The sequence below is a fragment of the Amblyraja radiata genome, chromosome 9 (genome assembly GCF_010909765.2).
Source record: "Amblyraja radiata isolate CabotCenter1 chromosome 9, sAmbRad1.1.pri, whole genome shotgun sequence".
In the NCBI taxonomy this organism is placed as follows: domain Eukaryota; kingdom Metazoa; phylum Chordata; class Chondrichthyes; order Rajiformes; family Rajidae; genus Amblyraja; species Amblyraja radiata.
Genome location: NC_045964.1, coordinates 18,171,884 through 18,199,543, shown reverse-complemented (window position 1 = coordinate 18,199,543; position 27,660 = coordinate 18,171,884). Strand labels below are relative to the sequence as shown.

The window sequence follows — 27,660 nt, the reverse complement described above, 5'->3', positions numbered from 1 at the left end:
GCTTGCAACTTTCTTCATGATATCTTCAAGAACTGATAGGTCGTGTAGTTTAAGAATAATTTGTCTTGGTGGGGCTCCAGCACCTGGTCGGGCTCTCTGGACTCGATGTGCCTGATCAATTTTAGGTCTCTCAGGCAGATTAAATGCCTGTTGAAGTAAATTGGCAGTGAAGACCCGAGAATTTTTTCCACTTTCCTTCCCTTCCTTCACTCCAACAATTCTTAAGTTTTGACGTCTAGCCCGCACTTCAAGATCTAGGCATTTGTCGGTCATTCTGGCCAGTTGCCCGGAAACACGGTCTAGATCTTTCTTCAGTCTTTGCGTTGTCTGAGAGATGTCCGTAGTAGTAGCCTCGAGTTCTCTGATAGCGTTGTTTTGTTTTTTTGAGGTGAGGAGAATGGGTTCCAACTTTTTGTTGATATCTTCTTCGACCCTTTTAATTTCTCCTTTCAAAGCAGAATCTATCTCTTCAATTCGAGCTTGTAGATTGTAAATTTTTCCGCAGATTTCTGTTTTCCCAGCATTGAGTTTAACATCGTTTTGTTTTTAAATTTCCAAGCTTTTCAGTCAGCATTTCTCCAAAGTCTTTTACAATAGCCAGTCTTAAAGCTTGTTCTTGCGCTTGCACTTCCATGGTAGAAATAAGACCTTCTTCCTCAGATTCTTCAGAAGTTTCTTTCTCTTGCAGAGCCTGCCTTCAGGTTCTGTGTCTGCTCTGAGGTGGAGTAGGCAGATTCCTTCTGTGAGTCTGTTTTTTCATTTCAAATACCGGTATCCAGTCGGTATACGTCGATTTCTGATGACGTCACTTACGCGACGTCGGGCATCTGCGGGTAGATGTTTTTCATTCGGTCCGTTTTTATTTTTTAGGTATTTTAACGCGTTTTAACGTATTTTTCGGAGCGGAGCTAATTGAGCGCCTCTTACTGCTCCATGGTGCTACCTTCTCTACATAGGCGAGACCAAGTGTAGGCTCGGCGACCGCTTCACCCAACACCTCCGCTCAGTCCGTACTAACCAACCTGATCTCCCGGTTGCCCAACACTTCAACTTCCCCTCCCATTCTGAATCTGACCGTTCTGTCTTGGGCCTCCTCCATTGCCAGAGTGAGGCCCAGAGTAAATTGGAGGAACAACACCTCATATTTCGCTTTGGTAGTTTACACCCCAGTGGTACGAACATCGACTTCTCTAATTTCAGGTAGTCCTTGCTTTCTCCTTCCTTCCCCTCCCCCTTCCCAGCATCCCCAAATCGCTTACTGTCTCCGCCTCTTCTTTTCCTTTTCCCGCCCCTCCTATTAACCTCACAATAATAGCAAGGTTTCGAAGGAATAAGGGTAATGCAAACCTTGATGATAATTTAGTTTTACAACTGATTTATCTTTGTAAAGTTATGATGTGAACTGTTAAATAAAAATGATGAATAAAAATGTAGAGCTTGGGTTAGGATTAGGAATAGGGATGGGGTCAGTTAGTCAGTTGCCCGGTGGGTGCTGTGAGGGGTCAGTCGGGCTGTCGGCCAGCTGGTGGGTGCTGCGAGGGGTCGGTCAGGCTGTTAGCCGGCCGGTGTTGCAGCGAGCGAGCGGGTGGACTGATGGAGCCGGCGCTGAAGGCGGCTTGGGCGGCATGCAAGGCAGTGCTGCTCCCCACCATGTTGACATTCGGTGCAATCGTGGCCTCGGGTGGGCTGCTGCTGATGATACAGAAGGGCATGCTGGCCGAGGTGGACGCACTGAGCGGCCACACATACGGAGCCCGCAGCCGGTCCCAAAGCGGCTCCAGCTCCAGCCGTGGGCAGCTCTGGAAGGGGGGCAAGTTAGGGTTAGGGTTAGGCATTTTCCTCTCAGTGGAAGATGCCTCAGCCTTCCCCCAGCCTGGCACTGCCCAGTCCCACTATGGCTGTGACCCCCACTCTGCACACTGAAATCAGTGGGGTTCAGTAAATGGCTACAGGATCTGCCCTCATCCATTAATTAGACGGCTTCAGGAGCCGGTGAAACCCGTGTCCTCTGCGGCAGTCTCACTCAACATACACCTCCAGTCAGAGTCACAATTATATTTATTATATTATTGTTATATAATATAATTATATATAATTATATATAACTCCATTCATATTCACGTCATATATATATATTATATGGTATAATAATATATGGTTTAAATCAGGGGTCGGCAACCTATAGCCACCCGTAACCCGAAATCATCCGGCCCGCAGCGGTATTGTTTTTTCCATAGTCATCCTTCCTTCATCTCCCGGGCCTGAGGCGCCCAGGTGCGGTGACGCAAGGACACAAGGAGGCCTGCGCTGGCGGCCACAATTGCAGAGCGCCCGAGTAGGGCCGAGCGCCAAACTCTAGCTGTACCCCATCCTGCGCAAAGCCACCGGCACGGCCACGCACCTTTTGTGTTTGGGCTTCACTGTCGGGATCGGGGTTGTCAATAGGCCGGGGACGAGTGAGTGCGAGTATTTGAGCCACCGTCTTCAGGACAGAGCCAAGGCAATGGACCGTAGGTTCGCCATGTTCGTGAGCGCCCGTAACTAGGGTGGTGTCCTCGAAGGGGCGGGATCTATGTGAACACGTGATTTGATGCCTGCCATTGGGGAGGGGATCTATGTGAATGCATGGTAGATGTGGCCCAGCCATCCGCTCACAGACATGCCACCCAGCCACTATGCAGAGCAAGGTTGCCGACCCCTGGTTTAAATAGACCTCCCTTAAATAGATGGTGCTTGCTTTTCCAATCTAATTTTCTAATTAGCTTAATTAATTAATGTGCAACATTTGGCACTGACGAATTATGAATTCCTTCTCAATTATATTTTATCTAAATCTGTGCCAAATTTCAAGTTATCACCAGACATGGGTCACGAAAGTTAAACTCTAGACACATTTTTAATGCTCGGCCCACGGCCTAAATATATAATCAATGGCAAGACCCTTCACAGAATTGATGTACGGAGAGATCTATCCAAGTCCATAACTCCCTGAAAGTGGTGACACAAGTAGAGTGGTAACGAAAGCATATATTGTGCTTGCCTTCCTTGGTCAGCGTATTGAGTATGTCAGAAAGCAATGATGAAGCTTTATAAGATTTGTATTTGAAGTATTGCATACAGTTCTAATTGCCCCTTACAGCAAGGAAGCTTTGGAAAGGCTGCGGAGGTTTTCCAAAATAATGCTTAGATTAGGGTGTATTAGTTATGGGAAGAGGTTGGACAGTTTTCTCTGGAACACTGGAGGTTGAGGGGAGACCTAATAGAAATATATAAAATTATATGAGAGGGATAGATGGGGTAGAGTCACAATATTTTTCCCTGGATGGAAATATTAAATAGCTTTATGGTGAGAGGGGCAAAGTTTAAAGATGTGCAAAACAACTTTTTTTTACATAGGTGATTGCCTGGAATGCTTTGATATTTCATATCTGGACTGGCATAATAATAATAATAATAATAATAATAATATATTTTATTGTCATTGCACATAAGCGCAACGAGATTTGGTATGCAGCTTCCATCCGATGTCATAACATAAATAACTAATAAAATATTGATTTAGATATTTAGATACCCCGAGAACATGGATTGTAAATGGATAGAGATTATTTTACCATGGTTGGGTCAGGGCAGTTATTATGGAAGCAAAATCGAAAGTATTGGAGTACCAACTCACTCCGACATAATATAATAAATTTAGTTTGTCTGCAGGCCCTACTATACAGTGTGATTTTTCACCCAAAAATTATTGATGGGTTTCAAATGATTAATCCTATTGTTTCATGGCTTCATAGCTATTCCATCTCACACACGACTTTGCAGATTACTCTGGAGTAGTTTAATATAAACCATTGGCTGAGAGGCATCGGCAATACTTATCCTTCTATTTAGTTTATATTTGTGACTTTGGAAAAGCATTTATATTATTTTCTGAATCCAAAGATTATGAATTAGAGAATCAAACAGCAGAAAAAGGTGCCATTTGGCATTGAAAATAGAGTTCAAATAGTGCCACGCCCTGTATTGAATATACCAATATTTTTTTCAAATTTGAAAAGTTTTTAGTTTCTTTACGATGTTATGGCAATGATGTGTTGCTATGGTTACCATCCCCGTGTCAACAATACTAATAACAAAGGTTTATCACGAATGCAAACATTGGCTAAAACTAGTGATCAAAATGTCCTTATTTGGTAATGACTGAGCCCAACCATGGCGGCCATCGTTACACATTTGACTGTGGATTGTGATGTATTCTTACAGTATAAAAGCGGCCGGTGGCACTGGGCGAGCAGTAGTGGTGCTGATTGATGCTGGTACAACGCGAGCAAAGTGGACATCTGGACCGAGCAAACGTCAACGTGCTGAAGTACCTCAACGGGCCAGGCAACGTCTGCGGAGGAAATGGACAAACAACGTTTCGCGTCAGGTCATGGCCGGTCGGGACACTGCTTCAGATTGCAAAGGTCAGGATTGTGCTGGGAGTGGGGCGTGGTTGATTAATGTTTGGAGCAGCTGAACTACCTGCTGTATACATGTGCTGCCATGTACAGTGTTGTATAGCTGTGTTATATATAATCACATAGCTCTGTGTACATTGTCACAAAACAGCACGCACATAGTCTAATTGTAACATGGTACTGTATACGTTCTCACCTGGCTTTGTGTATATTACACAGCTCCATGTTCATTGTCGTCATTGCCAATGAACATGTTGATGCAATGCCACATACAGTATATTGTCACATTAGTCTGATTACATAATAAAGTGATTTATTCATTGTCACAATGCTCTGTAAACATTGTCACATTACATCATGTACGTTGTTGCACGTTATATTACCAAGCAGTTTCATTGCCATTATTATCCACAAGCTTTATTGCATACAGTTTGATATTCATTATTATTGAGCTTGGCATAATTATAGTAGCAGACAGGGCATTTTTTTATGCAAACAAATTCATACTATAGTGGCATTTAAGAGACTTGAATGTGAACATGCATACAGGGGAAATGGGGAGATATGGATTAAATGCAGGTAAATAAGAGTTGGCATATTATGTAGCACAGATATTGGGCCTGTGGTGTTGTACTAAAGACACTTAAAGAAAATAATTTAATTATTAATTAACCACAAATAATATTGGAAATTGTGCCATAATATTTATTGGTTGCCTTTGAGATGCTGTTTGTTGTTGTGGCAAAATGGACCAACATCCTGTGTAACCAAAATATAAGTTCCATCAACCCAGTGACCAACCAGAGTTGTCAGTTAACAAGAATTGGCATGATTCTCCTAAGAGCCATTGACCACATTTTCACCCTTTGATTTGTTTACATTTATGATTTTGAAAAGGCCATATTCCTTTCCTTGTTGAATCCAAAGATGATCAATTAAAATCATCAAACGCAACAAAAATTTTGGCCCTTCAGTCCTGCACACCAAGCACACTTGTTGTGCAGGCCCTAATAAATTTATTATTTCAAATTTCACAAGTTTCTGTTGCTTCACGATGTTATGGCGATGATATGTGTAGCTATGGTTACCATCCCCGTGTCAACAATCACAACAAAGGTTTATCACGAATGCAACCATTGGCCAAAAACTAGTGATCAAAATGTCCTTATTTGGCAATGACTCAGCCCAAACATGGCGGCCATTGTTACACACTTGACATTGCTGATTGTGATGTATTCCTTAGATATAAAAGCGACCGGTGGTGGCACTGGACGATCAGTAGTTGGTGCTGGGCACGCAGACTCCACACACAACTGTTGGACATCAGGACCGAGCAAAACAACATGCAGGAGCAACTCAACGGGTCAGGCAGCATCTGCGGGGAAATGGACAAACGGAGTTTTGCATCGGGTCGTGTGGCCGGTCGTGACCAGATTCCAAAGGTGAGGATTGTGCTGGGGGTGGGGAGTGGTTGTTTAATGTTTGGGGAAGCAGGGCTGCCTGAACCCCCCTGATACATACTGATTATGTATAGTCACAATGTTATACAGCTATGTTATAATTATATAGCTCCTGTACATTGTTACAAAACATTATGCACATAGTTTCATTGCAACACAGTACTGTATACACTCTCACATAGGTCTGTATATTACACAGCTCCATGGTCATTGTCACAATTGACAATAAATGTGGCATTTTATGGCAATGTTCACAGGACATTGTGACAATGACCATGGAGCTGTGTAATATACAGACCCATGTGAGAGTGTATACAGTACTGTATACTTTGGTCTGAGTACATAATACAAAGTGACTTCATTATCACAATGCTCTGCAAATATTGTCACATTATATCATGTACATTATAGATCTGTACATTGTTACCAAGTTGTTTTACTGTAGTTATTTAATGGAATAATTGCAATATAGATTTATATTCATTAGTAGTTTCACCCTCCATTGAAAGATCAATTAGAGAATCAAACATCACACAAAGACACTATTTGTTTATCTCTAGCTGCCTGATCCCGTTGAGTTACTTCCAGCATTTTGTGTATTTCCCCAAAAGAGGCTATTTCAGACCTGTGTGCGTAGCATTCTGAAGGACTCAATTACTGCCACGCCAAATATTGGATATACAAATTATTCGTGTTCAAGTTAGAAAAGTTTAAAATGCTTTATGGCGATGTCCTGCATTTCTATGGTTACCACACCCTCATCATCAACAACAAAGGTTCATCACAAATGCAACCAGTGACCAAAGCGAGTGATCAGGGTCCCCCTTATTTGGCTATGACATGACCCCACCCCGGCAAGCATTGTTACACGCTTGACATCACTGATTGTGATGTATTCATTAGCTATCAAAGACACAGGTGACACAAGATGAGTAGCAATGCTGGTATTTTGGCTCGATATCTCTGTTACTCCAAGTTCAACTGAGCCATTATAGAATTACTAATGTGCTTTATTCTACTCCAGTATAGTTTAAACACCCTGCATATTTTAATACATAATCCCGCGCAAATTGCCACGAATGAAAAGTAATTGCTCTAAATTTTTTCGAGCTTATTGTCATTGTCACATTGTTGACATGTCTACATAATCAAAAGAATAACATAACTATCGTGATCCTGTATTCACTCAATATCATTTAGCTCCATGATGTATAGACACTTATTAGCCCTGTATTTTCAGTGTCCTTTTGCTCCGTTACATATAATCACGTAGCTCTGTGTAACATTATGCACATAATCTCATTGCCACATGGCACTGTATACATTCTCACATGGGTCTATATATATATATATACTATTACATAGAAATGTGTAGGAAGAAACTGCAGATACTGGTTTAAACTGAGGGATAGACACAAAATGCTGGAGTAATTCAGTGGGACAGGCAACATCTCTGGAGAGAAGGAATGGGTAACGTTTCGGGTCGAGACCCTCACTCTGAAGAAAAGGGTCTCTACCGGAAATGTCACCCATCCCTTCTCTCCAGAGATGGCATGGCCGTCCTGCTAAGTTACTCCAGCATTTTGTGTCTATCTTATTGCATAGCACCTGCATAGCACCTTGTAAATTGTCACAATGTCCCATGAACATTATCATGCTGCATCATGTATTATTGGATAGGTCTGTTTATATAATTGCCAATTATTGTTATTGTCTTTATTATTGAATAGAATAACTAATGTAGCTTGATATTGCTATTGAGCTTAACATGATTGTAATATATAACTAGATTGATATCATTATAGACTAATTTAATTACAAAACTAGATGAACTTTCTGATAGAAAGCTTAATTGTTACACTGTTCATTGTTATGGACCTTGCTGTCATTGTAATATAGCTCCAATCACATTAATATTGAACAACTTAATTGTAAACTGCTAGATGAATATTATGATAGAACTTGGCGAATGTAATTTAGCTCAGTTCACTAAACGAACCTATAATTGCCACAAAACTTGGTTTAATTGTGATACAGTTCCATTCACATTGTCATAGAATTTGGTGGCTGTAATATAGCTCCAATATTAAATACATCGAAGGACGTCCGTCCTTTGGCCCATGGTCTGCCTGTTCATAGAGCAGCCCCATTTCCCCACTGATATCCCTTGTAAACTGTTCCCCCACATTGAGCTCCCTTCCCTCCTTCCCACTCACCTACCAGCCCACACATCTTTGAAACATGGAAGGAAACCAGGAAACCCCAGGGCACCCCGAGAAATCCACTATCCCACTGGGAGAACATGCCCATCTCCATGAAATCAGCACAGGAGGTCAGGTTTGGAACTGTGAGGCAGCAACACTACGAGCTGTGACTTGCCCCTCTTTGAGCTCAATTCAGATTGTCACAAGTTCAGCTAACATGTAAAACAGATCGAGGCACATTGACATAGAATTTTACAACTGTAATACAACTGAAATCCACATTGTTGCACAACTTGGCTGAGCAGCAATATAGTTAATTGAACTGTTAATTGAGCTAGATTGATCCACAGTGAGCAGGTATCGAAGGTGATCGATGAGTTGGAGGATGGTGGATTGCTACATAAATCTTAGTTAAGGTATTTGAAGTCCTGCATGGTAAACTGATCCAGATTAACCTGAATGGGGGATTCTCTCAGTAACTTGGTCATGTGGATTCAGGACTGGCTTACTGATAGAAGACAGGGTTGTGATGGAAGGGAAGTTATTCAGGCTGAAGGTCGATGACTAGCAGAGATCTGTGCTGGGACCTCAATGCAACCATTGGCCAAATCTAGTGATGTAGATTTCCTTATTTGGCAATGAAATGAGACCAAACACAGCAGCCATTATTACAGACTGATTGTGATTGTGATTGTGATTTATTCCTTCAATATAAAGGCCACGTGTCACTGGATGGGTAAGTGGTGGTGGTGTTTTTGCTCTTATGATTATCATTTGATCTTTGGTTGTTTCACCAATCTTATTTAATTATATTTAGGTATCAGAAGACTCCAGCGGTGTTTCCCCTGCACGACGATGTGAAGCTACAGACACAAAGCTAAGTGTTCCTTTAATGATTTACATTTAACACATGCACCATCTACATTACAACACACACAACTAATACACAGCGTTATCTACATTGTCACAAGCCCTATACAATAGGGTGAGCTGGCATAGAGTGGTCACATAAATCAAATGGGGGTGAACAGCATCCATAGAGAACATGGACAGGTGGAAGAGAAAGGTCTATATAGGGCTCTACAATCAGTCTGAAGAAGGACCTGACCTGAAATAACACCAATCCATGTTCTACAGCGATGCTGCCTGCGCCGCGGAGTTACTCCAGCACTTTGGTCATTTTGTATAATTATAATTTTGATAGATTCACACTATTGTAGATGACTGTATGACAAAATTAGATGAACGTTGAACTGCTTGCTTCCAATATTGTTTGTTCATTGTTATGAGGGTGTAATTGTAATATAGCTCAATTCACTATGTAATTGAACGACTAGCTTGTAACCTGCTATAGATACATATTACGATAGAACTTGCAATTGTCATGTAGCTATATTAATTGTTCCACAGGGCTTGGCCTTACTGCTATACATACCTATTCTCATTGTTATAGAAATTGGCAAATGTAATATCGCTCCATATATTTCCTAACTACTTAGTATGAAGCCTTTTGACCCACAGCAAGTTTTTCTACACAGTGGATGCATGGAATGTGCTGTTTGGTGTGTTAGTGGATGCAGACACAAAGGTGGCATTTAAGGGGCTATGCAGGAAATGAGGGATATGTCATGTGCAGGCATATGAGATTAGTTCAACACCATATTTGACACAGAGCTGTAACTTTTGTATGTTCTATACAATGTAAGCACCTACATGATAATGTCACAGGACTCAGCCCCTAACATTTGTAAATGGAGTGATTTATATTGCCACAGATTCTATCTTCATTGTGATACAGCTTGAGATAGGTTTCCATAGAATACAGCCTAATTGTATTTGTAGCTTGATTACCACTGGAGCTCTATTACTATTCAAGGGATGTAGTGAGCCAAAGAGCTCCATGACAATGTTCTGGGGATATTAGAGAGAATCAGGGATGTTGTTGAAGAAAGATTAGTGTACTGCAGCTCGATACCCTATGTCATAACTATAATTTAATTAAAATATTGAAATGTATAATGTCAACATAATATAGGATAATATGCATTGCCCCCTCCCCCTATGTCATAACTATAATTTAATTAAAATATTGAAATATATTTTGTCAGTATAATATACGATAATATGCATTGCCATAGACCTACCTTATTATAGCTTAGAGTACAGCCCTTCACTCACCACACAATCCAGGTTGAAGCATCTGTGGTTTGCAGCTCACGTTGTAGCCTCCGGAGACACCTCTTTCTTCAGGCAGCCGCCACCAACAGGGACGCGCTCAGTCACCATGGGGCTCTCCCCCGCCCCTCTCACCAGTTGCCGCTTCACCTTTGCGCTTTGTCTGTCCGCCCGTCAGGTCTGCACCCTCCACGTCACTATCCGGTCGGTCTCTCCCTCACCCCACCCCCTCCTCCTCTTCCTCCTTTTCCACCTTGGAAGTGGCAACTGGTGAGAAGGAACGGACCCCCACGGTAGCAGCGGCCCCAGGAGGGACAGCATGAGCTGCAACAACAGCCACATCAACCGGTGAAGGGTAGTGTAGGAAGGCATATGAGATTAGTTCAACACCATATTTGGCACAGAGCTGTAACTTTTGTATGTTCTATACAATGTAAGCACTTACATGGTGTGGCACCTTATCAAAGGCCTGAAAATTCAAGTAAACAACATCCACTTTGTTCGGCATGACTACTCCAGTGTCATTCCGTTTTCCAATGTCCACACCTGCCTCTCTTTTTTACTCTATATATCTGATTTTTTTTTAGACTATCATTGTTTATATACTTGGCTAGCTTATTTGTCCCCTTTACCTCCTCCCTTGTATCTATCCAAGTATCCCTGCTATCCTTGCAGGTGAGACAGGTTCACGTGCACCACTAGCTTCATCTACACATTTGGTGGTCATAATATGGCCGGCCTGTGTGTAAATCAGTTGAGACCAAGAGCAAAGTCAGCGACCATTTCACAGAACTCTTGCACTCGTTCCTCCAAGGACCCCACTGGATCTCTTCTAGTTGGATAATCATTTTAACTCAGTTGCCCATTCCAATACTGACCTTTATATTATAGGCGATTATAGACAGTTATAAATGAGTTTAGTAATAACAAAAGTAGATTAACTTTATGTTAGAACTCCACTTAATTACAATACTGTTTGTTCATTGATATGTGGTTGGAGTAATTGTAATATAGCTCAATTCACATTAATGTTGAACAATTTAATTGTAAACTGCGAGCTGCAATAACAGCCACATCAACCAGTGAAGGGGGTAGTGTGTGTAGGAAGGCATATGAGATTAGTTCAACACCATATTTGGCACAGAGCTGTAACTTTTGTATGTTCTATACCATTAAGCACTTGCATGATAATTGCACAGGACTCTGTCAACATTTGTAAATGGAGTGATTTATATTGCCACAGATTCTGGCTTCATTGTGATACAGCTTGAGATAGTCTGTTACTACAAGGGTTTATTTACTGTCTTGTGTTGCATTTCCTTCCTTACCAGTGATTCAGCCTGCAAATTAACCAGCATACCCAAGTTCCTTTGCATCTCACACTTCAGAATCCTCTCCCCATTTAGCAAGCAGTAGTCCACGCCTTTATTCCTTTTACCAGAGTGCATGATCATACAATTTGCTATACAGTAAATATTTTTTCCTATTAATTAGCCCCTTTACAATGGATTTTGATTCTAGCGGATTGACACCAGTTAGCATGCAGGTTTCCGAGATCCCCTGTCTGTCTCCCCGGCCACTTAGCATGCAGGTTTCCGAGATCCCCTGTCTGACCCCGCTAGGTGCTCCAGTGAGCCCTTCTTCACTCACCGCACATTCCAGGTTGAAGCATCTGTTGCGGCTCAAGTTTCTCCAGTTCACCTCCACCAACAGGACCCGCTCGGTTATCATGGGGCTCCCTCCACTCTCACCAGTTGCCGCTTCTTCCTTGCGCTTTGTCTGTCCGCCCGCCACGTCTGCGCCCTCCTGCGTCACTGTCCGATCGGTCTCTCCCTCTCCCCAACCCCTCCTCCTCTTCTTCCTTTTCCACCTTGGAAGCGGCACTGGTGAGGGGGGATGAAACCCCCAAGGTGACCGAGCGTCTCCATATCTTCATATCCTTTGTAGAATTGGCCATAAAACTGTCAATCCATTCATCCAGATCATTAACATATAACATGAAAAGTCGTAGCACCTATCTTGTTTAGCAGTCTTTGGTGTGGCACCTTTTATCTGATATGCGGTTGGAGTAATTGTAATATAGCTCAATTTACATTAATGTTGAACAATTTAATTGTAAACTGCTAGACACATATTATGACCACTTGGCAATTGTAATGTAGTCGGATTCATTTTACCATTGAACTAGGCCTATTTGTATGATATTCGCATTCCCATTGTTATAGAATTTGGCAGCTGAAATATAGCACCGTATATATTTCTTAATTACACGAGTGGTCAATGGCAAGTTTTTTACACAAAGGGTAGTAGTGGGTGCAAGGAACATATGCTGCCTGGGGTGGTAGTGGAGGCAGATACGATAGTGGTATTTCAGGGGCAGGGGCTCTGCAGAGAATTGGGGGGATATGGTTCTCATGTGTAGGCACATACAATTAGTTTAACAGCATCACATTCCAGGTTGAAGCATCTGTGGTTGCAGCTCGCGTTGTAGCCTCCGGGGACACCTCTTTCTTCAGGCAGCCGCCACCAACAGGACACACTCAGTCACCATGGGGCTCCCTCCCCTCTCACTAGTTGCCGCTTCACCTTTGCGCTTTATCTGTCCGCCCGTCGGGTCTGCGCCCTCCACGTCACTGTCCGGTCGGTCTCTCCCTGACCCCACCCCCTCCTCCTCTTCCTCCTTTTCCACCTTGGAAGTGGCAACTGGTGAGAAGGGACAGACCCCCACGGTGACCGAGCGTCTCCTCTCGGTAGCAGTGGCCTGAAGAAACAGCCGTCCCCAGGGGCGACAGCGTGAGCTGCAACAACAGCCACATCAACCAGTGAAGGGGGTAGTGTGTGTAGGAAGGCGCATGAGATTAGTTCAACACCATATTTTTAGCACAGAGCTGTAACTTTTGCATGTTCTCTACAATGTAAGCACTTACATGATAATGTCACAGGACTCAGTTAACATTTGTAAATGGAGTGATTTATATTGCCACAGATTCTGGCTTCATTGTGATACAGCTTGAGATAGTCTGTTACTACAAGGGTTTATTTACTGTCTTGTGTTGCATTGCCTTCCTTACCAGTGATTTAACAGGACCCGCTCGGTCATCATGGGGCTCCCTCTACTCTCACTAGTTGCCGCTTCTTCCTTGCGCTTTGTCTGTCCGCCCGCCACGTCTGCGCCCTCCTGCGTCACTGTCCGGTCGGTCTCTCCCTCTCCCCAACCCCTCCTCCGCTTCTTCCTTTTCCACCTTGGAAGCGGCAACTGGTGAGAGGGGATGAACCCCCACAGTGACCGAGCATCTCCATATCTTCATATAATTTGTAGAATTGGCCATAAAACCGTCAATCCATTCATCCAGATCATTAACATATAACATGAAAAGTAGTAGCACCTATCTTGTCTAGCAGTCTTTGGTGTGGCACCTTTTATCAAAGGCCTGAAAATTCAAGTAAACAACATCCACTTTGTTTGGCATGACTTCTCCAGTGTCATGTTCCATTTTCCAATGTCCACACTTGCCTCTCTTTTACTCTATATATATGTTGTTTTTTTAGCTCTCATTGTTTATATCATTGGCTAGTTTATTTGTCTCGTTTACCTCCTCCCTCGTCTCTATCCAAGTACCCCTGCTATCCTTCCAGGTGAGACGGGTTCACGTGCATTTATTCATCTATTGCATTTGGTGGTCATAATGTGGCCGGCCTGTGTACATCAGTTGAGACCAAAGGCAAAGTCGGTGACCATTTCACCAAACTCTTGCACTCGTTCCACCAAGGACCCCACTGGATCTTTTCTAGTTGGATAACCATTTTAACTCAGTTGGCCATTCCAATACTGACCTTTATATTATAGGTGTTATAGACTTGTTATTATTAAACTCATTTATAATTGTCTATATAACTAACTTTATGTTAGAACTCCACTTAATTACAATACTGTTTGTTCATTGATATGCGGTTGGAGTAATTGTAATATAGCTCAATTTACATTAATGTTGAACAATTTAATTGTAAACTGCTGGACACTTATTATGATAGAACTTGGCAATCGTAATGTAGTCAGATTCATTTTACCATTGAACTGGGCCTATTTGTATGATACTCGCATTCCCATTGTTATAGAATTTGGCAGCTGAAATATAGCACCGTATATTTCTTAATTACACGAGTGGTCAATGGCAAGTTTTTTTTATACAAAGGGTAGTAGTGGGTGCATGGAACATATGCTGCCTGGGGTGGTAGTGGAGGCAGATACGATAGTGTATTTCAGGGGCAGGGGCTCTGCAGAGAATTGGGGGGACATGGTTCTCATGTGTAGGCACATGCGATTAGTTTAACAGCATCACATTCCAGGTTGAAGCATCTGTGGTTGCAGCTCACATTGTAGCCTCCGGGGACACCTCTTTCTTCAGGCAGCCGCCACCAACAGGACGCACTCAGTCACCATGGGGCTCCCTCCCCTCTCACTAGTTGCCGCTTCACCTTTGCGCTTTGTCTGTCCGCCCGTCGGGTCTGCGCCCTCCACGTCACTGTCCGGTCGGTCTCTCCCTGACCCCACCCCCTCCTCCTCTTCCTCCTTTTCCACCTTGGAAGTGGCAACTGGTGAGAAGGGACAGACCCCCACGGTGACCGAGCGTCTCCTCTCGGTAGCAGTGGCCTGAAGAAACAGCCGTCCCCATGGGCGACAGCGTGAGCTGCAACAACAGCCACATCAACCAGTGAAGGGGGTAGTGTGTGTAGGAAGGCATATGAGATTAGTTCAACACCATATTTGGCACAGAGCTGTAACTTTTGTATGTTCTATACCATTAAGCACTTGCATGATAATTGCACAAGACTCAGTCAACATTTGTAAATGGAGTGATTTATATTGCCACAGATTCTGGCTTCATTGTGATACAGCTTGAGATAGTCTGTTACTACAAGGGTTTATTTACTGTCTTGTGTTGCATTGCCTTCCTTACCAGTGATTCAGCCTTGCAAATTAACCAGCATACCCAAGTTCCTTTGCATCTCACATTTCAGAATCCTCTCCCCATTTAGCAAGCAGTAGTCCACGCCTTTATTCCTTTTACCAGAGTGCATGATCATACAATTTGCTATACAGTAAATCTTTTTTCCTATTAATTAGCCCCTTTACATGCAGGTTTCCGAGATCCCCTGTCTGTCTCCCCGTAATATTCTCACCGCACATTCCAGGTTAAAGCATCTGTTGCGGCTCAAGTTTCTCCAGATCACTTCCACCAACAGGACCCGCTCGGTCATCATGAGGCTCCCTCCACTCTCACTAGTTGCCGCTTCTTCCTTTGCGCTTAGTCTGTCCGCCCGCCACGTCTGCGCCCTCCTGCGTCACTGTCCGGTCGGTCTCTCCCTCTCCCCAACCTCTCCTCCTCTTCCTTTTCCACCTTGGAAGCGGCAACTGGTGAGAGGGGGTGAACCCCCACGGTGACCGAGCGTCTCCATATCTTCATATCATTTGCAGAATTGGCCATAAAACTGTCAATCCAATCATCCAGATCATTAACATATATATAACATGAAAAGTAGTGGACCCACACCAAGCCCTGCGAAACACTAGACAGCAGCAGCCAACTATAATCCCACTTTGCCTTCTGCCAGCCAATCTTCTATCCATGCTAGTACCTTGCTTCTAATACTATAGTTTAACAACTTTATAGGCCAAAAGGGTTAGTTCCTGTGCTGCAGATTTTCTATGTTCTATAAAATGTAACTACATGATATTATTAGCCCCCTTATTGTCACAGAATTTGGTTTCATTGTAACACAGCTTGATATGTTGTCATAGGATTACAGCCTTTGTAAGTGCAGCCTGCTTAAATATTGTCATGAAACTCATTTTGATAGTAATAGAGCTCCAGGGATAATGTTGAAGAAAGAATATTGAGTGTAATGCAGCTCTCTACCCTATATCATAACATTGGTTTAATTATACAGAAATTTATATTGTATGAGAAATAAGTTTATTTGTAATATAGGTTGAAATGCAGTCATATTATAGCTCAGAGTATTTGTTTCATACACATTGGCATAGAACTCTGTTTAAACATAAATAGCTTCATTCAATTTAGCATAGAAGCCAGTGCAACTCACCTGCTCAGGCAACATCTCAAGAGAACATGGATAGGTTAAGAGATTGCCTAAAATTTGGGCTTGTCAGCTTACCCAAGAGGAATATGGGCACCCATCCACAACTCCGCAGTTCAACTCATCCCTTCCTACTCAAACCGAGCCCCCCCCCCCCCCCAGGTATTTTCCCCTGCAACCGCAGGCAATGTAACAATGTAACATAAGAGACCAGAAACCATAGGAGTTGAATAAGACCACATTCAGCCCATATTGTCCACTCTGCCATTCAATCGTGGTCTATATTTCACCCTTCTTAATTAATTATCCTGCCTTTTCCCCTTTAATGCCCTTCCTATTTCCTATTCAAGATGCTTGATTAGACTAATCATAGATACTAATCTATGCTTTAAAAATACCCAATGATATGGATAATGGAATTGATTGCTTTGTAGGAAAGTTTTGCAGATGAATCAAAGATAGGTGAGTGGGAGGACATGTAGTGCTGAGGAAAGCAGGGAGTTGCAGAAGGACTTGGGAAGATTGTGGGAGAGTGGGACAATAAGTGGCAAATGGAATATCGCGTAGTACAGTGTACTTTCATGCACTTTGGTAGAAGTAATGAAGGCATGGTCGGTCTACTTGCTAAATGGGGATGTGTGTTCAGAAATCAGAGGTGCAAAAGGAGTTGATAACTTTGTGAATTGGGCTATATTACAATTGCATCGAACGACTTAATTGTAAACTGCTGGATGCGTATTATGATGGAACTTGGCAATTGTAATGCAGCCCAATTCATTTTAACACAAGGCCACAAACAGGACATACTCGGTCACCATGGGGTCTCCGTCATCTCTCACCAGTTGCCGCAGCACCTTTGCACTTTATCTGTCCGCCCGCGCATCGGGCATGCGCCCTTTGCGTCACTGTCCGGTCACCCCCTCATCCTCTTCCTTCTTTTCCATCTTGGAAGCGGTAACTGGTCGGAGGGAGCGCACCCCAGGGTGACCGGGCATCTCCTCTTGATAGCAGCGGCCTGAAGAAACTGCTGGGGCAACAGCATAAGTCACAACCACAGCAGCGTCAAACGGTGGCATCAGCACCTAGTTTTACAGTAAACAAGGGATGCTGGTTGATCTGCTGAGTTACTCCAGCATTTTGTGTCCCGTTGTGTATTATCCATCATATGCAGTTGTTTGTTTCAACTACATACAATGGTAATACCGTACTCGATTATAACGGATAATCAGTAATAGGACCTCATTTTCTCCCCCCGCCTGTATAATCCGTTATAATGAGGGTTTATCATACTGTATTCTATTTGCCACTTGTTTGTCACTCTCCCAGCTTGTCCATGTTCTTCTTTCTCAATAATACGTGACCTGACCCTCCACCTATCATGATATCATCTGTAAAATTGGGGGGTAAAGGGGGGGGGGGGGGGGGGAGAGGTTGGGCAATCTGAAATTAGAGAATTGGATTGTAAGCTAATTAGTGCTATTACTGCAGTTTATAAAGATCATCATGGCAATGTGAAGGAGAGTTAAAGTGCTTAGCAACCTCGATCCAGTAGGACTTGGCTGAGCACAGTACAAATGTTGTTGAGTCTTCACTTGATCTCGTTGATGTAGAGGAGGCAACATTGGCAACACTGGAGATGCAGTAGATAGGAAGTCACCGACAACACAGGTTTGGTCACCATGGGGCTCGCTCCCCTCTCACCAGTTGCCGCTTCTTCCTTTGCGCTTTGTGTGTCCGCCCGCCACGTCTGCGCCCTCCTGCGTCACTGTCCGGTCGGTCTCTCCCTCACCCCGCCCCCTCCTCTTTCTCCTTTTCTACCTTTGAAGCGGCAACTGGTGAGAGGGAAGGGAACCCCACGGTGACCGAGCTTGTCGTGTCGGCAGCCGGAAGGTGCTGCCTCCAGGGTAGTTAGAATAAAGGCCTAGACTACTTACTTAAATAGGGAGCGTATTCAGAAATCAAAGGTATAACAGGACTTGGGAGTGCTGGTGCAGAATTCCTAATAGGGTTATTTCGAGTGTCTAGAAAATAAAAACATGGATTTAGCGCTTACACATTATCAAGTGCTGGTGAGTATATTTTGAACAATGTGAGCAGTTTTAGGCCCCATACCTGAGGAAGCATGTGCTGGCGTTGCAGAGGATCCAGAGAAGGCTTAGAAAAATGATTCCCCTGACCCTTGACCTTGACCACCTATTTCTTCCCTCTCTCTCCCCCTCATTTCTTCCCTCTCCCCCCCCTCATTTTTTCCCTCTCTTCCCTCTCATTTCTTCCATTGGCTCCACAAATAATACATTGCAGCTATATATGGCAGTTATAAAGATCATCATGGCAATGGGAAGGAGAGTTAAAGTGCTTAGCAACCTCGATCCAGTAGGACTTGGCTGACCCAAAGTAAAAATGTTGTTGAATCTTCGCTTGATCTCGTTGATGTAGAGGAGGCAACATTGGCAACACTGGAGATGCAGTAGATAGGAAGCCACAGACAACACAGGTTTGGTCACCATGGGGCTCGCTCCCCTCTCACCAGTTGCCGCTTCTTCCTTTGCGCTTTGTGTGTCCGCCCGCCACGTCTGCGCCCTCCTGCGTCACTGTCCGGTCGGTCTCTCCCTCTCCCCACCCCCTCCTCTTTCTCCTTTTCTACCTTTGAAGCGGCAACTGGTGAGAGGGAAGGGAACCCCATGGTGACCGAGCGTGTCCTGTCAGTAGCAGCGGCTGGAAGGTGCTGCCCCCAGGGTAGTTAGAATAGAGGCATAGACTACTTACTTAAATAGGGAGCATATTCAGAAATCGGAGGTATAACAGGACTTGGGAGTGCTGGTGCAGGATTTCTAATAGGATTAAGCAGGTAGCAGCGGCCGGAAGGTGCTGGTGGCCCCAGGATAGTTAGAATCAAGGCGTAGACATAAATGTTCTCCATAGATGCAGCCTGATCTGCTGAGTTACTCCAACACCTTTTATAATTGTAATATCAATATTATAGGCGAGTTACAGACACTTATGGACGAGTTTAATTATAACAAAATGAAATTTATGTTAGACCTCTACTTAATAACATGTTCATTGTTATGAGCTTAGTGTGATTGTAATACACCTCAGAATGCAGGGAATGTGGATCCATGAGCAGGCAGATGAGATTAGTTTAACAACATTATATTCATTGTGGGCCAGAGGGAACCAGTTCCTCTGCTGTAACATTTCTATGTTCTACGTATTATAGAATTTTAGTAACTACATGATAATGTCACAGAACCCGGTCAGAATTTGTGCATGGAATGATTTATATTGCCACAGAATATGGCTTCATTGTTATACAGCTTGATATATCTTGTCATAGAATCCAGCTTATTTGTATTTGTACTTTGAATTTTTATTACTGGTCGTGGGATGTTGTTGATAGAATATGTATTATAATTCAGCTCTGTACTACTATGTATTTATTTTTTAATAATATGTATTGTCAAAGATTAGGTTTATTTGTTATATAACCCTCTTTTTATTATAGCCTAGAGTTACATTTAAACAGAGTTGTATGCCAACTTGTATTATGTAATATAGGCTCTTTGACTTAGAACGTAGCTAATAGTAAATATACCTCAAAATGTAGGATGAAACAGCAGATGCTGATTTACACAGAGGGGCAAAGTGCAGGAGTAACTCGGCTGTTCGGTAGAACATGCATTGGTGACGTTTCGGGTCAGAACTTCTTCAGACTGATTGTAGGTGGGGGGATGGGCGTAAGAAAGCTGAGATAGAGGGGAGGCCAGAGGAGTTGAGAAGTTACGCAAGAGGAATATGAGGTGCTCCAGCTGGACGATTTATTTCTCTGAATCTGCATCCTTCACATCAGGTCAGTGGGTAAGCCACGTGTCACAGTGGGAACTTCCAGATCGAGGCTGTGTAAAGTTTCTTCAAAGCTTTTTGTACCGCACATTATGAAGATGGTTAGAAACATAGGAGTTTTCATTAACAAATACATGTTCTTTTTTGCAGGTTAGGCTTGCAGATGTGAACTTCCAGATCGAGGCTGTGTAAAGTTTCTTCGATGTTTTTTGCAATGCACATTATGAAGATGGTTAGAAACTTATAGGAGTTTTCATTAACAAATACATGTTCTTTTTTGCAGGTTAGGCTTGCAGATGTGAACTTCCAGATCGAGGCTGTGTAAAGTTTCTTCGAAGCTTTTTGTACCGCACATTATCAGCGCCGAATTTAGATGAAGAGAGGCCCTAAGCTGTTCCACTTGTGAGGCCCCCAACGACCGGACAGCCATGGCGGCCAAATCTCCCACAATTCAAAGCGAGAGAGAAAGTGCCCAGCGCCGACCAGTTGCCGTTGCAGTGCGCATGCGCAGGGCGGCCGATGATGTGGTGGTTGTGCGCATGTGCAAGGCGGCCTGCCGTGCCGGCGGATGAGGAGCGAGCGGAGCCAGGCGGCCCGGACACGGATAGCGGGGGGAGATGGAGAGAGAGAGATAGAGATACAGAGGGGGGGCCGCCCAGAGTTGAACGGTAGGTGTTCTGCCTTGGCCGGAGGCCCCCCTAGACCTCGAGGCCCATCAATTCTTTCGGGGGGCCCCCTAAAATGTGGGGGCTCTAAGCTATAGCTTGTTTAGCTTAAACGTAAATCCGGCACTGCACATTATGAAGAAGGTTGTTTTTTGCAGGTTAACCTGTTCTTTTTTGCAGGTTCGGCTTGCAGATCTGATGGATTCAAGTCGCCTCTTTCTGACTGGTTTCACACTTCTAGCCTCGGTGTTTTTGTACAGTTGCAATGTTTGGTTTGCTGGTAATGCGCATCACAGATTTCAGTGATATCCTGGAGCTCTGCTTGATTGCCCTGAATAGAGGGAGTCGGGGAGGAATTTCCCAAAGATTTTCCTGAAATTGGCAACAGGTTTTTTCTCTGGTTTTTTGCCTCCCCCAGGATTCAGCATTACCAGCATGTTAGGGTGAGGATAATTAAAATAATGCAAAATAAAATATAATTGGACTAAAGCAAATGAAGTCTGTCTTTTTTTTTGGATGCTGCTTAATCATCAGTCGTAACATTCATCATTATCTTTGTTTTACACCACATGCTGTCACCAGATCGAATAGTTCAGGTAACCCCAGCTGCGCTGCATTTTGGTGTGCGGTGCTTTTACCAGTGGTTGATCAGGCTGAGACAGAACACAGAACTGTCCAAAGGAAGAGGTGGTGGTGGGTAATATTTATCTGGTCAATGGAGGTCCCTGCACAACTTTCTATCCAGGATTTGGCATATAAGTGGTTTAAACTATAATTGGAGTAAACAAAGTTGCAACCCAGAGACAAATTCACAGCGTCATAAACATGGAAACAAGCCCTTCGGTCGAACTCGTCCATATCGACCTGTATTGCCACTTTCAGTGAACTATGTACCTGCACTCGTGTTCCCTCTGTTCTACATCTCTCCCCAGGGCCCTACCTAAAAAAAATGTGCTGCCCTGACTTCTCAAGATCCAACACCTCGCATTTATCCGAATTAAACTCCATTTGCCATTCCCTCAGTCCACTTGCCCAGTTGATCGATATTTTGAGATGCACCGCGGAAACAGGGCCCTCAGCACACCGAGTCCACGCCAAACCAGCAATCCCGGTACACTAACATCCTACACACTAGGGACAATTTACAATCTTTACCAAAGCCAATTAACATACAAACCTGTATGTGTGGAAGGGGAAACCGGTGCACCCGGGGAAACCCCTCATGGTCACGGGGAGAACGTACAAACTGGACAGGCAGCACCCGTAGTCAGGATCGAACCCACATGTCTGGCGTAAGGCAGCGACTCATCACTGTGCTATCTTGCTGCCCCAAAAGTATAGTTTTAGGGATGCAGCATAGAAGCAGGCCCTTCAGCCCACACTGACCATCAATCGCCCATGCACTAGTTCTATATTATACCACTTCCACGTCCACTCCCTACCAATTAACCTACAAACCAGCATATATTTGGAATGCGGAAGGACAATCTGATGTCATTTTAGATAACCATCTTTGGATATGTGCAGCGGGTGCTGCCGGCATTTGTGTCTTAGCTTGGCTGTTTTAAAGGCTCCAAGTTAACCCCCACAGTTAAGCAGTTGGCTCAACCCACCTTGCCAAGCCTCGTTCCCAGGGGTACATCGATATCTGCATGTACCTGGAGAAGGTACTAGCTTGTGAATGCACAACTATCCTCAGGAGGAAGTAATTGACCACCATTTGAGGTAAAAATGTAGTAAATGCAGTAAAATAATGTAAACATTTGGGTGCTAACCTGAAGGTGACTTCATGTTTAGTGGCATCCCCCGTCCTGATACAAAATCCCCCCTCCCCCTCAGCTGCTCCAATATCTACACACTAGAGGCAGTCTACAGTGTCCAGTTAAACTACCAATTCACTTGTCTTTAATACATGGAAGGAAACCAGAGCACCCTGCCAAAGCCCGTGAGGTCACGGATAACATGTAAATTCCACACCGAACACAGCACCTGAAGTTAGAATTGAACCTGGTCAGTGGAGCTGAGGTAATGGCTACGTAAGGTGCGCCACTGTGCTCTGCTAATCTCCATAACTGTGCAGACTATCGCACTTCTCCCACCCACGTTGTGCACCATCTGCCTTCCTTTTCCCTCAAATTTTTCAAATAAGCTAATGCCTTAAAAAAACTCGGCAAGGAACCCAAGAATGAATGATATAAGTGATCATTTGTGATTTGTTTTTGACTATTTTTATCTTTATTAATGGTCACAAAGCAATTCTAAGACCCAATTGCGGGATGAAGCACTCACGACTTTTGATGGGATGAGGATTTCTATTGCATCAATGGTCCCAATCCAGCATCGTATGACAGGAAGCTATCATTGTTAACCCTAGACACTGAGAATTTCCATCGCTTCGAACCCATGACTTAATGGAGTAAGATTGTGTTGCAAAAAATAATAACTGAGCATCATAACAATGCCAAGTTGGGATGGGCTTGCTGGAAGCAGTCTGTTGGAGGCCTTCAATTATTCAGCAATCACTTATATCAGCTTTCTGAAGAGCAACAACAGCAGCATTAAAAAAAACACTCAAACTATTAATTTGATCAGTGAGCATGCTTCAACGACCCGGAAGAAAGAGTGCAGGCCACGGCAGCTGTTGGAGTTATTGGCAAGCTCGTTAATCCCGATGGGCAGTAGAGATAGATGGGAAACATGGGTGTGGCAAATGAAGCCACATTCCCTCCACATGTCATCAATGCCTGCTCCTTTACTACTGCTGTTGGGGTGGGGTAGTGGACAGCACTATATCTTCAGTGCATCTTGCTTCTGAATAGACTTTTTCCATACAGAAGGTGGTGGGTATATGGTATGAGCTGCCAGAGGAGGTAGATGAGGCAGATACTATGACAACACTCAAAAGACATTTAGACAGGTACATGGACTTAGGTCCATGAAAGGTTTAGATGGATATGGACCAAATGCAGCAGCTGGGACTAGTGCAGATGGGGCAGCTTGGTTGGCATGGGCAAATTGGGCCGAAGGGCCTGTTTCACTGCTGTGTGATTCTATGACTAAGGGTAGGTATGTTGCAAAGCCTACCTGAAGCGTCGTTGAAAATCTGCCGGTGAGGGTGTGCGCGATTTTGGCGCCGTTTAGAGGGGGCGGGTTTAAAACGTGATTTTCTCTAGGCTGTTCAAATCGAAGATGTTCAGCCTAGTTAATTATTAACGAAAAATCGCTGGAAGACCCCGTCGCAAAAGCTATTATTAGTTTTAAAGGCCTCGTAAAATAGTTATGGTAGTTTAAAAATCAATCTCTAAACCCGCGACCGCCAGCAACCGCAGGGTCTCATAAAGCAGACAGCTGAAGGTAAGTTGTATATTTTTACATTAAAAAGGGCTTCTAAAAATCCCTTCATACAAAGTTTAATATTGCAAGTAGCTCATTTTGGGCCCATTATATCCCGCAGTATTTTTCTGGGCATTTGGGGCACAAATCTACCGCAATGTGAACGTTCTAAACCAGCGCGTTCCACAGGGACCCACTGGAAAGCTGATTTAAATGGGCATTTATTTACAGCAATTAAACACTAAATTCCTTCCATTTGGTCTATAAATTAATGTAAATGAGATTTAAAAATCATGTTTTATTGTGAATTATTTGTGAATATTATTTGGACATTTAGGCTATTTAAAAATGTTAATCATTTATTAAGAAATGGATAGATGTTTAGATCTAGTAATTGAAGTCTGAAATTAGCTACAATTAGGTAACTAACTAATTATATGCTTTAATTTCAGGTCATCCAAGTAAGATTATTTTATATTTGTTTCAGAATGCTTCAATCTATGATAACTGTAAATTTCATTCAGTTCTCTTAATTTTTAAGAAAGTTATGGGCTTTTGACTGTTCACGATCACAGCTTTTTTGTTATGTCCATAGAAAATCAATAGGGAACAAGATGCTCATTTCCGAGTATGAAAATGGCCATAACTTTTTAAATACTTGAGATATGAAAGTGAATTAGGTGTTAAATTAAACTTATTTTTATGCTTTATCTGATGGGATAAATTACAGACTTGATTTTTAAAATCTCAAAATTTTGTAACATTGCTACTAAGGGGGGACGTTACTTCCATAAATTGGGTATAACAAAGTCAGTAGAAAATATGATTTAGCTAATTTAGATGTAGGAATATAGTCCCAGTACAATGGCACAGCAATAGAGCTGCTGCCTTACAGCGCCAGAGACCCCGATTCGATCCTGACCACGGGCGCTATCTGTTCTTCCTGTGACCGCATGGGTTATCTTCGGTTGCTCCGGCTTCCTCTCACAATCCAAAGATGTGCAGGTTTGTAGGTTAATTGGCTTCTGAGGATCATCCGCAGGTTGTAAGTGCACAAGTGATCGCTGGTGGGCGCGGACTCGGTGAGCCGAAGGGCCTGTTTTCACGCTGCATCTCTGAACTAAACTACAAGATAATAAACGTTTGTTCGGGTTAAGAGGATTATTCTGAAGACTGGCTAATGGTGGAAGGAAGTTGGAGGTGGAAATCTGTAAAAAGATGCAGGACAAGCTCGGAGAACTTGACTTCCTCCAAGTAAAGAGCAAGAAGAGTTTGGGTAAAGCAAAAATAGTATTTTTAGTAGCAGAGGAATAACAAGCAGCTCTGGTGCAGAGAGAGGAAATAGAGCAGATAAAAGTAGTGAGAGTAGCCGAGCATCCGGGTAATTTTTAAACAAACCTCAAAATAATGAGAGAGAAATAAATGAAGTAATAAATAATGGTTGGTGGGCTGGGCAAACATTGACTTTGGTGAAATGGAAATGTAAATAGGGAAGGTAAATTGGCAGCACCAGCAAATAATTCAAGGGTTTTGTGAGAGCTTAGGCCAAAGAGAAACATATGAAACATTAATACATTACAATGGATGAATAAGGACTTCACACTTGTCATGCAGAAATCGCATTCACATCATATTCCTCCAGATTATACCACCCACATGCATACTGGGGACAATTTACAGTGGCAATTAAACTATCAACCTTGAGATCTTCGGGATGTGGGAGGAAACTGGATGAAACCCATGCATTCACAGGGAGAACGTGCAAACTCCGCACAGGCAGCACCTGAAGTCAGGATTGAACATACGCTGTGAGGCAGCAGCTCTACCAGCTGTGCCACTGTGTGGTTCAGTATGATTAACATGGTGTAGTATGGTCATGGGCAGCTCTGAAGTGAGATGTGATTGAGATTATCAATGTGTATTGAGAGCAACAGCAGGGTGAAGATGTGCTTTCTCCTCAGCAACAGACAATGCACTTGCAGCGAAGAGTGTCAGTGATCCACCTCATGCAACGGTGTACTAGGGCTGTTGGATGCCATCAAACCCTGAACATCTCCAGGGATCCATTTAACCCGAGCAAAATAAGCTCACAGACGCAAAAAAAAAGGAAACAAGCACAGATATTTACAACTCCTAATCAGATTATTCTAGTGGTCCAGGAGGCTTCTGCCTGTGTTTACAACTAATGAACCAACACCACTCAATCAGCGTATCCTCCCAATGCTTTCCCCCCACACATAACTAGTTGCCCCTTAATTACTTATGTTATTATAACATAGTTTCCATGACACATGATAAACATCTCTAAAATACAAGTCGAGAAAAAAGTAATATATCTGTAGCTTCCACAAAACAGTGTTTTAAAAGTAAAAAAAGTCATACAAATAAAATTAATGGGCACAGCAAAATCCATTGTTAGAATCAGTTTAATGATGTTGGGTGCAGAAACAAGGGACTGCAGAAACTGGTTCACACAGAAAAGGGCACAAAGTGCTGGAGTCACTTCAGGCATCGTCTCTGAAGAACATGGATAGGTGACGTTTTATCCGGGACCCTTCTTCAGACTGATGATTTAAGCCAGGACCCTACTTCAGATGGGACTGTGGGCAGGTCCAGACCCGAAACGTCACCTATGCATGTCCTCCAGAGATGCCGCCAGACCTGCTGAGTTACTCCAGCACTCTTAATGGTCTTTAATGATGCTTGTTGGTTAGGGATGATCGAGAGAATTCCCCTGTGCTTCTTCAAGAGTACTTCTGTGCATTCCATGGAGACACGATGGGTATCAGTTTAAAGTTTTGGATAAAACATGGCTTGCTAACAATGCTGAACTCCTCCCATACAAGTGTCTAGAGTGCTCTGAGAAACTGGGTTACTTATTCCAGAAAAAAATCCAGAAAATTAATCTTTACTCAACAACAACCAGGAGTGAGGATAGACACAAAATGCTGGAGTAACTCAGCGGGGTAGGCAGCATCTCTGGAGAGAAGGAATGGGTGACGTTTCGGGTTGAGACCCTTCTTCAGCATCTGCATCTGCAGTTCGTTCCTACACCAGGTGTGAGGATGTCAGCTGCCCTTTGGCCTTACTTCCCTTGAAAGTCACTTTTGCTTTGGGCAGCTTACAACCCCCCAGCGGTATGAATATTGATTTATCTAACTTCAAGTAACCCTTGCTTTCCCTCTCTCTCCGTCCCTCACCCACCCTAGTTCTCCGACTAGTTTCACTATCTTCCTGATTAATTTTACTGTTTGATGCCTCGTGGTCACCTTCCCCTCTGCCAGCAATGAACCATTCTACATTTCCTTGACCATCGTCTGCTTTGATGTTGTTTTTAATCACACTTTACATTCTCTTTGTACACTTCCACATCTCCAGTTTCCCACTCCCCTGACTCTCAGTCTGAAGAAGGGTCTCGACT

At 43.3% G+C, this 27,660-nt stretch overlaps 1 long non-coding RNA gene across 1 annotated transcript; it reads left to right on the top strand.

The window, feature by feature from the left end:
• Nucleotides 1-27,205, top strand: LOC116976833. Its single transcript, XR_004413058.1, has 3 exons — nucleotides 1-149; nucleotides 11,388-11,393; nucleotides 27,178-27,205. It is a non-coding gene; the product is annotated as an uncharacterized LOC116976833 (long non-coding RNA).
• Nucleotides 27,206-27,660: the final 455 nt, after the last annotated feature.